Here is a 13,902-nt window from a genome sequence, read left to right as displayed (position 1 = left end):
GCAGGAAACCTGCTAAAATCTCCACACTTCCTTCTGTTTTGAAAAGGTGATAGCTGAACACATCCAAATATTGATATTCCATCCAAATATTTCTGAAAGATTGCTTTATATAATCATGACATTGGCAGTTGCTCTGCCAGATTTTGCAAAGGTTATTCTTTTGATGGCTTTGCTTAAATGAATTCTCAAGATGCTGTTCGTGTAAAATATTAATTAAGCCTAATCACAGAGGTACTTGTTGGATGCATTGTTGCTTTGACAACCAAAATGCATTGTTCCTAGTAAACACAGAATGACACTTAAGAGCAACAAGAATGTTTTGAATTTATCAATGAATTAATATTTATAGGCAATGATTATTATAAGTTAAATTTGTTCACTCTTGTATGGATATCATAATAAAATATTAACACTAATGAGAATAACATTTCATATCAAGGTATTACATGAAATGGTTTTACAAAGTGATGTATAACTCTCCCTCTGTCTTCTTTGATCTGGAGGCTGGCAATCTGTGTAATCTATACATTCTGGTCTATGTACAGATGGTCTTCTATGTTCTATTTTTCCCATTCTATCACACCATCTAGCCATATTCTTCTTTATCTGTCTCTTGGTCTATTATGATCAGCTTTTCCAGACAGTAACAATCCCATTAACTTTCCTTGCAACTCCCAGATAATATGTTCACAGTTTGTCATTTTTCTCATCATATTGATCTTCATTGCTCCTCTCTCTCTTTGAATAGTTCAATGCCTTTCCATTTGTCATTTAACTTGTCCAACTAATTGTTATGTTTGTAAATATTGCAATTGTGTAAGACTTGCCACCAGAGGGCGCAACTGTTGGAGGCCCAAGGGTCACCAGCTCACCTCGTGCAAGGGAGTCTGCCATTGCTGCTTGGGCACTCTGGAGTTGTATTAAAGAGACTAAGGTCACATCAGTTTTAGCTCACAGTACTCAGTCTTGTGGAGTTCTTCCATACGTAACAATTGACGACGAATAACAGATCATGAACTTTCACGCAGTCATGGCTGCCGTTGGTATTTTAGAGAGATTTGTAGAAGGTGATGATTGGGAAGTCTTTGTTGAGCGTCTCGACCAGTACTTCGTGGCCAATGAGCTGGATGGGGACGATAAAGCGATCAAGCGCAGGGCGATTCTCCTCACCACGTGTGGGTCCACAATATACAGCCTCATCAAGAATCTGCTAGCACCGGAGAAACCAGAGGCGAAGACATATACAGAGTTGTGTACACTGGTTCAGAACCACCTCAAGCTGAAGGAGTACGTCTTAATGGCCAGGTATCGCTTCTACACGCGCCACCGCTCCAAGGGCCAGGACGTGGCGAGTTATGTCGCTGACCTGAGACGCCTTGTGGGAACTTGCAAATTTGCTGGATTTTTGGGGGAAATGCAGGACTTTTTTGTGCTTGGCATCGGCCACGAGGTCATTCTTCGCAAGCTGCTGTCCGCCGAATCCCTAGACCTGAGCAAGGCCATCACGATAGCCCAGGCATTCATACCCACGAGCGATAATACCAGACAGATATCTTCCCAGCATCAAAGCTCACCGGCAAGTATTCTGCATAAAATAATGTCGCTAGCAAGCACAACTGCATATGGCAGGCCTACACGTCTTGCAGATGCAAGACCTAGGATGACTCAGAGTCCGCCATCGGGCATGAATGCAAATCAATTAGCACCATGTTGGCGCTGTGGGGGTAATCATCGAGCCCATCAATGTCAATTCAAGCAATACGTGTGCAAAGGCTGCGAAACAATGGGGCACCTCCAGCAAATGTGCAAGAGTGCTGCAACTCACCACGTGGCAGAGTCGGCAGAGGATGATCGATCCGGCGCAGATCACGCAGAACAAACAAGAGAGGCAACTCAACCTGAGGAAGAAGTGTATGGAGTACACACCTTCACCACCAAGAGCCCTCCTATCATGATGAAAGTCAAATTGAACGGTATTCCGGTATCAATGGAGTTAGACATGGGGGTGAGTCAGTCAATTATGAGCCAGAAGGCTTTTGAAAAACTGTGGGGCAACAAGGCACAAAGGCCCAAACTGAGCCCGATTCAGACAAAGCTGTGCACCTACACCAAAGAGCTCATACCAGTCATTGGCAGTGCGGCAGTTAAGGTATCGTACGATGGAGCCGTGACGGGTGACCCCTCGCTCTCAAAAGCATCTGTTACAAGAAGCAAGTCTGCGGGTTGCGCCATTTCCACCCCGGTGGTGAGCAATGGTAGCCGACTGAGGGCATCAGCACAGTTCTCAGTGCCTCGTCTGTGGCGGATTACATAGTCATATGCAGATAACGTTAGTGCCCATCTTTGGATGCGGGACGAAGCATTGGTGTTAATACCTTTGCTTTCTGAGAACAGCGAAATGAGCAGTTTGTGGTCGGTTTCAAAGTCGAACCGGAGTCCAAATAGGTATTGGTGCATTTTTTTAACCCCGTATATGCATGTTAATGCTTCTTTTTCAACCATACTGTCGGCTCTTTCAGCCTTAGATAAACTTCTGGATGCATATGCAACCGGTTGCAGTTTGCCTGACACATTAGCTTGCTGTAATACACAACCGACCCCGTACGAAGATGCATCACAAGCTAGTACTAAACGTTTACACGGGTCATACAATACAAATGTCTTGAGGGCCCTCTTCATAAGATGTTCGGCGGGCGGGACCTCTGTGAGGGAGTGGGGTCGTGTCCAATAAGTGAGCAGAATGCGAGAAAAGCGGCTCTGCAAAGGGTCATCCATCATTCGCTTCAGGCTTTGCTTAATCGTTTGAACTGCCCGCTCCGCTTGGCCGTTGAAGGCGGGCTTGAAAGGAGCAGACCTGACATGCTTGATGCCGTTGCGGGTCATGAACTCGCTGAACTTGGAGCTAGTGAAACAAGGTCCATTGTCACTGACAAGGACGTCGGGCATGCCATGGGTGGCAAACATTCCCTGAGGTTTTCAATGGTGGCTCTGGACGTGCTGGATGACATTATCACACATTCAATCCATTTAGAGTAAGTATCCACAACTATGAGAAACATTTTCCCGAGGGAAGGACTGGCATAATCCACATGAATCCTGGACCATGGTTTGGAGGGCCATGACCATAGGCTCAGGTGAGCCTCCCTGGGCGCATTGCTCAGTTGTGAGCAACTGTAGCATTGTTGCACGCATGATTCAAGATCTGATTCGATGCCGGGCCACCCCACATGTGATCTGGCAATGGCTTTCATCATGACTATACCTGAGTGTGTACTGTGGAGGTCATGTATAAAAGTCTCCCTGTCTTTTTTTGGCAAAACCACGATGCTGAGAATGACGTGAATAGTACGTGTAGCGAGTTGGTCTTACCGCAGGTGAAGGGTCCACAGCCAGATAGGGAATGGAAGACCAGCAGGAAGAGCAGTGCAAGGAAGGTAGTGCAGGGGTCCCCTGCGGTCATCCCCCCTGCAAAACAGATACACCGCTTTGAGTACTGTTGAGGGGGATGACTCATCAGGAGCGGGCAGCAGCAGCCAAGTTCATGGCACCATGGCTGGCTCTGCTGCACAGGAGGGCAGTAAAAAGAGTGGGAGAGCGATAGTGATAGGGGATTCAATTGTAAGGGGAATAGATAGGCGTTTCTGCGGCCGCAACCGAGACTCCAGGATGGTATGTTGCCTCCCTGGTGCAAGGGTCAAGGATGTCTCGGAGCGGGTGCAGGACATTCTGAAAAGGGAGGGTGAACAGCCAGTTGTCATGGTGCACATTGGTACCAACGATATAGGTAAAAAATGGGATGAGGTCCTACGAGACGAATTTAAGGCGCTAGGAGCTAAATTAAAACATAGGACCTCAAAAGTAGTAATCTCGGGATTGCTACCAGTGCCACGTGCTAGTCAGAGTAGGAATCGCAGGATAGCTCAGATGAATACGTGGCTTGAGCAGTGGTGCAGCAGGGAGGGATTCAAATTCCTGGGGCATTGGAACTGGTTCTGGGGGAGGTGAGACCAGTACAAACCGGACGGTCTGCACCTAGGCAGGGCCGGAACCAATGTCCGAGGGGGAGTGTTTGCTAGTGCTGTTGGGGCGGAGTTAAACTAATATGGCAGGGGGATGGGAACCAATGCAGGGAGACAGAGGGAAACAAAATTGGGGACAGAAGCAAAAGACAGAAAGGAGATGAGTAAAAGTGGAGGGCAGAGAAACCCAAGGCAAAAAACAAAAAGGGCCACTGTACAGCAAAATTCTAAAAGGTCAAAGTGTAATAAAAAGACAAGCCTGAAAGCTCGGTACCTCAATGCGAGGAGTATTCGGAAGCCAGGAGAGGGCTCTGAGCTAGTTAGAGTGGGTGAGAGCTCAGATGAACAGGATCCCAAGAAAGAATGCAAAAGTCAGGAGGCAACTCGAAGGTATTTGTGTGTAGATTTATTCTGAGGAGACAGAGCAGAGTAGCACTGGGGTAAGTGTAAACCACAAGGTGATAGGAAGGGACAATATGCATGAATATAAAGGGGCTGCAGGAGGTGTCAAAACTAAAAATCATGGTTTAAAAACTAGTAGTAAAACACTCTACCTAAACGCACGCAGCATTCGAAATAAAGTAAATGAGTTGACGGCACAAATCATTTCAAATGGGTATGATTTGGTGACCATTACAGAAACGTGGTTGCAGGGTGGCCAAGACTGGGAATTAAACATACAGGGGTACCTGACAATTCGGAAAGATAGACAAGAAGGGAAAGGAGGTGGGGTAGCTCTGTTAATAAAGGATGATATCAGGGCAGTTGTGAGAGACGATATTGGCTCTAATGAACAAAATGTTGAATCATTGTGGGTGGAGATTAGAGATAGTAAGGGGAAAAAGTCACTGGTGGGCGTAGTTTATAGGCCCCCAAATAATAACTTCACGGTGGGGCGGACAATAATCAAGGGAATAATGGAGGCGTGTGAAAAAGGAACGGCAGTAATAATGGGGGATTTTAACCTACATATCGATTGGTCAAATCAAATCGAACAGGGTAGCCTTGAGGAGGAATTCATAGAATGCATACGGGATTGTTTCTTAGAACAGTATGTTACAGAACCTACAAGGGAGCAAGCTATCTTAGATCTGGTCCTGTGTAATGAGACAGGAATAATAAACAATCTCCTAGTAAAAGATCCTCTCGGAATGAGTGATCACAGTATGGTTGAATTTGTAATACAGATTGAGGGTGAGGAAGTAGTGTCTCAAACGAGCGTACTATGCTTAAACAAAGAGGACTAGAGTGGGATGAGGGCAGAGTTGGCGAAAGTAGACTGGGAACACAGACTAAACGGTGGCACAATTGAAGAACAGTGGAGAACTTTTAAGGAGCTCTTTCATAGTGCTCCACAAATATATATTCCAGTGAAAAAGGGCGGTAAGAGAAGGGATAACCAGCCGTGGATAACCTAGGAAATAAAGGAGAGTCTCAAATTAAAAACCAATGCGTATAAGGTGGCCAAGGTTAGTGGAAAACTAGAAGATTGGGAACATTTTAAACGACAGCAAAGAATGACTAAGAAAGCAATAAAGAAAGAAAAGATAGGTTACGAAAGTAAACTTGCGCAAAACATAAAAACAGATAGTAAAAGCTTTTACCGGTATATAAAACGGAAAAGAGTGACTAAAGTAAATGTTGGTCCCTTAGAAGATGAGAAGGGGAATTTAATAATGGGAAATGTGGAAATGGCTGAGACCTTAAACAATTATTTTGCTTCGGTCTTCACAGTGGAAGACACAAAAACTATGCCAAAAATTGCTGGTCACGGGAATGTGGGAAGGGAGGACCTTGAGATAATCACTATCACTAGTGGGGTAGTGCTGGATAGGCTAATGGGACTCAAGGTAGACAAGTCCCCTGGTCCGGATGAAATGCATCCCAAGGTATTAAAAGAGATGGCGGAAGTTATAGCAGATGCATTCGTTATAATCTACCAAAATTCTCTGGACTCTGGGGAGGTACCAGCGGATTGGAAAGCAGCTAATGTAATGCCTCTGTTTAAAAAAGGGGGCAGACAAAAGGCAGGTAACTATAGGCCGGTTAGTTTAACATCTGTAGTGGGGAAAATGCTTGAAGCTATCATTAAGGAAGAACTAGCGGGACATCTAGATAGGAATAGTGCAATCAAGCAGACGCAACATGGATTCATGAAGGGGAAATCATGTTTAACTAATTTACTGGAATTCTTTGAGGATATAACGAGCATGGTGGATAGAGGTGTACCGATGGATGTGGTGTATTTAGATTTCCAAAAGGCATTCGATAAGGTGCCACACAAAAGGTTACTGTAGAAGATAATGGTACGCGGAGTCAGAGGAAATGTATTAGCATGGATAGAGAATTGGCTGGCCAACAGAAAGCAGAGAGTCGGGATAAATGGGTCCTTTTCGGGTTGGAAATCGGTGGTTAGTGGTGTGCCACAGGGATCGGTGCTGGGACCACAACTGTTTACAATATACATAGATGACCTGGAAGAGGGGACAGAGTGTAGTGTAACAAAATTTGCAGATGACACAAAGATTAGTGGGAAAGCGGGTTGTGTAGAGGACACAGAGAGGCTGCAAAGAGATTTAGATAGGTTAAGCGAATGGGCTAAGGTTTGGCAGATGGAATACAATGTCGGAAAATGTGAGGTCATCCACCTTGGAAAAAAAACAGTAAAAGGGAATATTATTTGAATGGGGAGAAATTACAACATGCTGCGGTGCAGAGGGACCTGGGGGTCCTTGTGCATGAATCCGAAAAAGTTAGTTTGCAGGTGCAGTAGGTAATCAGGAAGGCAAATGGAATGTTGGCCTTCATTGCGAGAGGGATGGAGTACAAAAGCAGGGAGGTCCTGCTGCAACTGTACAGGGTATTGGTGAGGCTGCACCTGGAGTACTGCGTGCAGTTTTGGTCACCTTACTTAAGGAAGGATATACCAACCTTGGAGGGGGTACAGAGACGATTCACTAGGCTGATTCCGGAGATGAGGGGGTTACCTTATGATGATAGATTGAGTAGACTGGGTCTTTACTCATTGGAGTTCAGAAGGATGAGGGATGATCTTACAGAAACATTTAAAATAATGAAAGGGATAGACAAGATAGAGGCAGAGAGGTTGTTTCCACTGGTCGGGGAGACTAGAACTAGGGGGCACAGCCTCAAAATACGGGGGAGCCAATTTAAAACCGAGTTGAGAAGGAATTTCTTCTACCAGAGGGTTGTGAATCTGTGGAATTCTCTGCCCAAGGAAGCAGTTGAGGCTAGCTCATTGAATGTATTCAAATCACAGATAGATAGATTTTTAACCAATAAGGGAATTAAGGGTTATGGGGAGCGGGCGGGTAAGTGGAGCTGAGTCCACGGCCAGATCAGCCATGATCTTGTTGAATGGCGGAGCAGGCTCGAGGGGCTAGATGGCCTACTCCTGTTCCTAATTCTTATGTTCTTATGTTCTTATTATTACACCATAATAAGCCGTCAGACAGAATAAACATTTCATCCTTGCGGCGGTGAAAAGGCTTAAATTCGTCCTGCATTTCCCCGTGAATGGCTGACCAGTTCCCGCTTAGGCCACAACTCTTTACTTGAGATAGCACCGGGTCCTGGCTGGTCCAGATTTTGATCTGGTGAGCCATGATGGGTGACCCCTCGCTCTCAAAAGCCTCCATGACCATTACCAAATCTGCGGGCTGTTCCATTTCAACCCTGGTGATGGGTAGTGGAAGCCGGCTGAGTGCATCAGCACAGTTGTCGGTGCCTGGTCTGTGGCGAATAAGATAGTCGTACATGGATAGTGTCAGTGCCCTTCTTTGGATGCGGGCTGAAGCATTGGTGTTTATACCTTTGCTTTCAGAGAACAGTGAAATGAGCAGCTTGTGGTCAGTTTCGAGCTCAAACCGCAGGCCGAATAGATACTGGTGCATTTTCTTAATTGCATAAACGCACGCTAAAGCCTTTTTTTCAACCATACTATAGGCTCTTTCAGCCTTGGAAAGGCTCTTGGACATATATGCAACTAGGTGGAGCTTTCCCGATACATTGGCTTGCTGTAGCACACAACCGATCCCATACGATGAGGCATCACAAGCTAGCACTAATCATTTGCATGGGTCATATAGTACAAGTAACTTATTAGAGCATAACAGGTTGCTCGCCTTCTCGAAGGCTGTCTCTTGAGATTTACTCCAAACCCAGTCATTACCCTGACGTAGCAACATGTGCAAAGGTTCTAACAATGCACTCAACCCAGGTAGAAAGTTACCAAGTAATTGAGGAGTCCCAGGAACGAACGCAGCTCCGTCACATTTTGGGGTCTAGGTGCATTCTTGATGTCCTCCATCTTGGAGTCCGTGGGCCTGATGCTATCAGCTGCAATCTTCCTCCCCAAAAATTCAACCTCTGGCGCCAGGAAAACACACTTGGAGCATTTCAGCCTGAGTCCCATTCTGTCCAGGCGACGCAGGACTTCTTCCAGCTTGTGTAGATGTTCTGTGGTGTCATGACCGGTGACCAGTATGTCGTCTTGGAACACGACAGTCCTCGGGATAGATTTTAGCAAGCTCTCCATGTTCCTCTGGAATATTGCAGCAGCCGAACGGGGCATTGGTGGTAAATAAACAGTCCCTTGTACATGTTAATGCATGTCAGCTTTTTCGAAGATTCAGCCAGCTCGAGTCATGTAGGCAGAGGTCAGGTCCAACTTAGAAAATGACTTCCCGCCTGCCAGCGTTGCAGATAGGTCGTCTGCCTTCGGTAGCGGGTACTAGTCCTGTACTGAGACTCGGTTGATTGTCACCTTGTAGTTCCCGCAAATTTGGACCGTGCCGTTGCTTTTCAAAACCGGGACGATGGGACTGGCCCATTCATTGAATTCAACAGGCGAAATGATTCCTTCACTTTGAAGTCGGAGCAGCTCGATCTCGACTTACTCCCTCATCATATAAGGGACTGCCCGAGCCTTGTGATGGGCAGGCCGTGCATCCAGGACGAGGTGGATTTGCACCTTGGCTCCCGTGAAGTTGCCGATCCCTGCTTCAAATAGCGAGGGGAACTTGCTCAAGACCTGAGCACACGAGGCGTCATCCACTGATGACAAGGCTTTGATGTCGTCCCAGTTCCATCTGATTTTTTGGAGCCAACTTCTGCCAAACAGCATTGGGCTATTGCCTGGAACAATCCATAAGGATAAATCATGCACAGCTCCGTCATACGACACCTTCACAGCCGCACTTCCAATGACTGGAATGAGTTCCTTGGTGTAGGTATGAAGTTTTGCATTGAATGGGCTCAGTTTAGGCCTCTTGTTGACCCACAATTTTTCGAAAGCCTTCTGGCTCATTATTGACTGACTCGCACCCGTGTCTAACTCCATAGATACTGGAACTCCATTTAGCTTTACTTCCAGCATGATAGGAGGGCTCTTAGTGGTGAAGGTGTGCACCCCATGCACTTCTTCCTCGGGTTAAGTTGCCTGTTCTGCGTGATCCAGGCCGGATCAATCATCCTCTGCCACGTGGTGTGTCGCAACACGTCTGCACATTCGCTGGAGGTGCCCCATTGCTGCACAGCCTTTGCACACATAGTGCTTTGTTATGTATGTAAACTTTACTTGTGTGTAAGACTTGCCACCAGGGGGCGCACCTGTGGGAGACCCAAGAGTACCTTTACACCCCGGGCAAGCAGGTATAAAAGGCAGTCTACCATGCTGCTTCCTCACTCTGGAGTTACGTTAAAGAGACCAAGATCACAACAGTTTGAGCTTACAGTACACGGTCTTGTGGAGTTATTCTGAACGTAGCAATTGGCAATGAGTAACAGATCATGAACTTTCACGCAGTTATGGCTGCCATTGGTATTCTTGAGAGACTTGTAGAGGGTGATGATTGGGAAGCCTTCGTTGAGCATCTTGACCAGTACTTCGTGGCCAACGAGCTGGATACGGAAGAGACCACGGTCAAGCGCAGGGCGATTCTCCTCACCGTTTGTGGGTCCACGATATATGGCCTCATCAAAAATCTGCTAGCACCGACGAAACCAACGGAGAAGACATATGCAAAGTTGTGCACGCTGGTTCGGGAAGATCTCAAGCCGAAAGAGAGCATCTTAATGGCCAGGTATCGCTTTTTACATGCACTAAGGCTCCGAGGGCCAGAACGTGGTGAGCTATGTCGCCGACCTAAGACGCCTTGCGGGACCGTGCATATTTGCTGGATTTTTGAGGAAAATGTTGCGGGAGTTTTTCGTGCTTGGAATTGGCCATGAGGTCATTCTTCGTAAACTGCTGTCTGCCGAATCCCTAGATCTGAGCAAGGCCATCACGATAGCCCAGGTTTTCATGTCTACTAACGATAACACTAAACAGATATCTTTGCAGCATCGAAGCTCACCGGCAAGTACTGTGCATAAAATAACGCCTTCAGCAGGCAGAACTGTACATGGCAGGGCCTACATGCCTGCAGAGGCCAGACCTAGGATGACTCAGAGTCTGAGTCGAATGGGGTGTGAATGCCCCATTAACATCATGTTGACGCTGCGGTGGTAATCATCGGGCCCATCAATGTCGATTCAAGCACTACGTGTGCAAAAGCTGCGGAACAATGGGGCACCTCCAGCGAATGTGCAAACATGCTGCGACTCACCACGTGGCAAATTTGGAAGAAGATGACCAATCTGGCGCAGATCACACTGAACGAGTAAGAGAGGCAACTCAACCTGAGGCTGAAGAGGAAGTGTATGGGGTACACACTTTCACCACCAAAAGCCTGCCGATAATGTTGAAAGCCAAATTAAATGGCATTCCAGTTTCCATGGAATTGGACACGGGGGTGAGTCAGTCAATTATGAGCCAGAAGGCTTTTGAGAAACTGTGGGGCAACAAGGCACAAAGGCCAAAACTAAGCCCGATTCACACCAAGCTGTGCACTTACACCAAAGAGCTCAGACCAGTCATTGGCAGTGCAGCAGTGAGGCAGTGAAGGTATCGTACGATGGAACTGTGCATGATTTATCACTATGGATTGTACCAGGCGATGACCCAACGCTGTTTGTCAGAAGCTGGCTAGGAAAGATCCGATGGAACTGGGACAACATCAAAGTACTGTCTTCGGTGGATGATGCCTCGTGCGCCCAAGTGCTAAACAAATTCCTGTCGTTATTTGAGCCAGGCATCAGCAACTTCACAGGCGCCAAAGTGCAGATCCATCTAATCCCTGATGCACGACCCGTTCATCACAAGGCCTGAGCGAGAGAAAGTCGAGGTTGAGCTGGACAGACTTCAACGAGAAGGGATCATATCGCCAGTCGAGTTCAACGAGTGGGCCAGTCCAGTTGTTCCGGTGTTGAAAAGCGATGGGACGGTCAGAATCTGCGGGGACTACAATGTAACAATCAACCGAGTCTCGTTACAGGACCAGTACCCAATACCCAAAGTGGATGACCTGTTCACTCAAGCTGGATCTAACCTCTGCTTACATGACACAGGAGCTGGCTGAACCTTCAAAAAAATTGACGTGCATCAACATGCACAAAGGACTGTTCATATACCACAGATGTCCTTTTGGGATTCGCTCGGCTCTATCCACCTTCCAGAGGAACATGGAGAGTCTGTTGAAATCGATTCCGCACACCGTGGTGTTTCAAGACGACATCCTGATCACTGGTCGCAACACCACCGATCACTTGCACAACCTGGAAGAAGTTCTAAAGCGACTGGACAGAATGGGACTCAGGCTGAAACACTCCAAGTGTCTTTTCCTGGTACCAGAGGTCGAATTTCTAGGGAGAAAGATTGCGTCGGATGGCATCAGACCCACGGACTCCAAGACGGAGGCCATTAAGAATGCACCCAGACCACAGAATGTGACGGAGCTGCGTTGGTTCCTGGGACTCCTCAACTATTTTGGTAACTTTCTACCGGGGTTGAGCACTTTGCTGGAACCCTTGCATTTATTGCTATGCAAGGGTGATGACTGGGTTTGGGGTAAATCTCAAGAGACAGCCTTTAATAAGGCAAAAAACCTGCTCTGTTCTAACAAGTTACTTGTACTGTATGATCCGTGTAAACGTTTAGTACTAGTTTGTGATGCATCTTTGTGCGGGGTCGGTTGTGTGTTACAGCAAGCCAATGTGTCAGGCAAACTGCAACCGGTTGCATATGCGTCCAGAAGTTTATCAAAGGCTGAAGGAGCCTACAGTATGGTTGAGAAAGAAACATTAGCATGCGTATACGGGGTTAATAAAATGCACCAATACCTATTTGGACTCCGGTTCGAGCTTGAAACCGACCACAAACCGCTCATTTCGCTGTTCTCAGAAATCAAAGGTATTAACACCTATGCTTCGTCCCGCATCCAAAGATGGGCACTAACGTTATCTGCGTATGACTATGTAATCCGCTACAGACCAGGCACTAAGAACTGTGCTGATGCCCTCAGTCGGCTACCGTTGCCCACCACCGGGGTGGAAATAGTGCAACCCGCAGACTTGTTTCTTGTAATGGATGTTTTTGAGAGCGAGGGGTCACCAGTCACGGCTTGCCAGATCAGGACTTGGACTAGCCAGGACCCTATGCTATCACTAGTAAAAAGCTGCATCCTTAATGGGAGCTGGTCGGTGGTTCCCGGGGAAATGCAAGACGAAATTAAGCCGTTTTACTGATGCAAGAATGAAATGTCCATCCATTCGGATTGTCACCTATGGGAGAATCGCGTAGTTTTGCCAAAAAAAGGCAGGGAAATGTTTATACGCGACCTACACAGTATCCACCCAGGCATAGTCATGATGAAGGTTATCGCCAGGTCGCACGTTTGGTGGCCCAACATTGACTCGGAATTGGAGCCATGCATACACCATTGTAACAATTACTCACAGTTGAGCAATGCACCCAGGGAGGCTCCACTGAGTCTGTGGTCATGGCCCTATAAACCATGGTCCAGGGTCCACGTAGATTTTGCTGGCCCCTTCCTAGGAAAGATGTTCCTAGTAGCAGTGGACGCTTACCCTAAATGGATTGAATGTATAATAATGTCATCATCTACATCCACTGCCACCATTGAAAGCCTCCGGGCCATGTTCGCCCATAGTTTGCCCGACATCCTTGTTAGTGACAATGGACCATGTTTCACCAGCTCGGAATTCAACGAGTTCATGACCCGCAATGGCATCAAGCATGTCAGGTCTGCCCCGTTTAAGCCCGCATCCAATAGTCAAGCGGAACGGGCAGTCCAAACTATCAAGCAGAGCTTGAAACCTGTGACGGACGGGTTCTGCTCGTCTACCGGACGCGACCCCACTTGCTTACCGGGGTTCCCCTGCAGAATTGTTAATGAAGAGAGCACTCAAAACCAGGCTCTCCTTAGTCCACCCGGATCTCAATGATCATGTAGAAACCCGGCGTCACCGGCATAACGTGTACCACGATCGCGCGGCTGTATCGGTTGACATTGAGGTTAATGACCCTGTGTTTGTTCTTAATTACGGTCATGGTCCCAAATGGGTTGCTGGCACTGTGTTAGCCAAGGAGCGGAATAGAGTATTTGTTGTCAAACTTTTGAATGGACAAACGTGCAGAAAGCATTTGGATCAGATCAAACTGCAATTCACTGACAAAGAAGAACAGTTTGAAGAGGAGATTACCATCATTGATCCACCAACACACACCCAACCAGCAATCGACCTCGCGGTCAACCACGAGGATGAACCCACCATGCCCGACAGTCCGATCAGACCAGCCGCGCTGCAGTGCAGCAATGATCCAACCAACTCACCCCTGACAGGACTTCAACGCAGGTGATCAACCTGGGAACGTAGAGCCCCAGATCGCCTCAACTTGTAAATAACTTGTATCTAAGACTTTGGAGGGGGTGGGGGGAGTGATGTTATGTATGTAAACTTT

Source organism: Pristiophorus japonicus, chromosome 8 (genome assembly GCF_044704955.1).
Source record: "Pristiophorus japonicus isolate sPriJap1 chromosome 8, sPriJap1.hap1, whole genome shotgun sequence".
Lineage (NCBI taxonomy): Eukaryota > Metazoa > Chordata > Chondrichthyes > Pristiophoridae > Pristiophorus > Pristiophorus japonicus.
Note: the sequence above shows the minus strand (reverse complement) of the source record.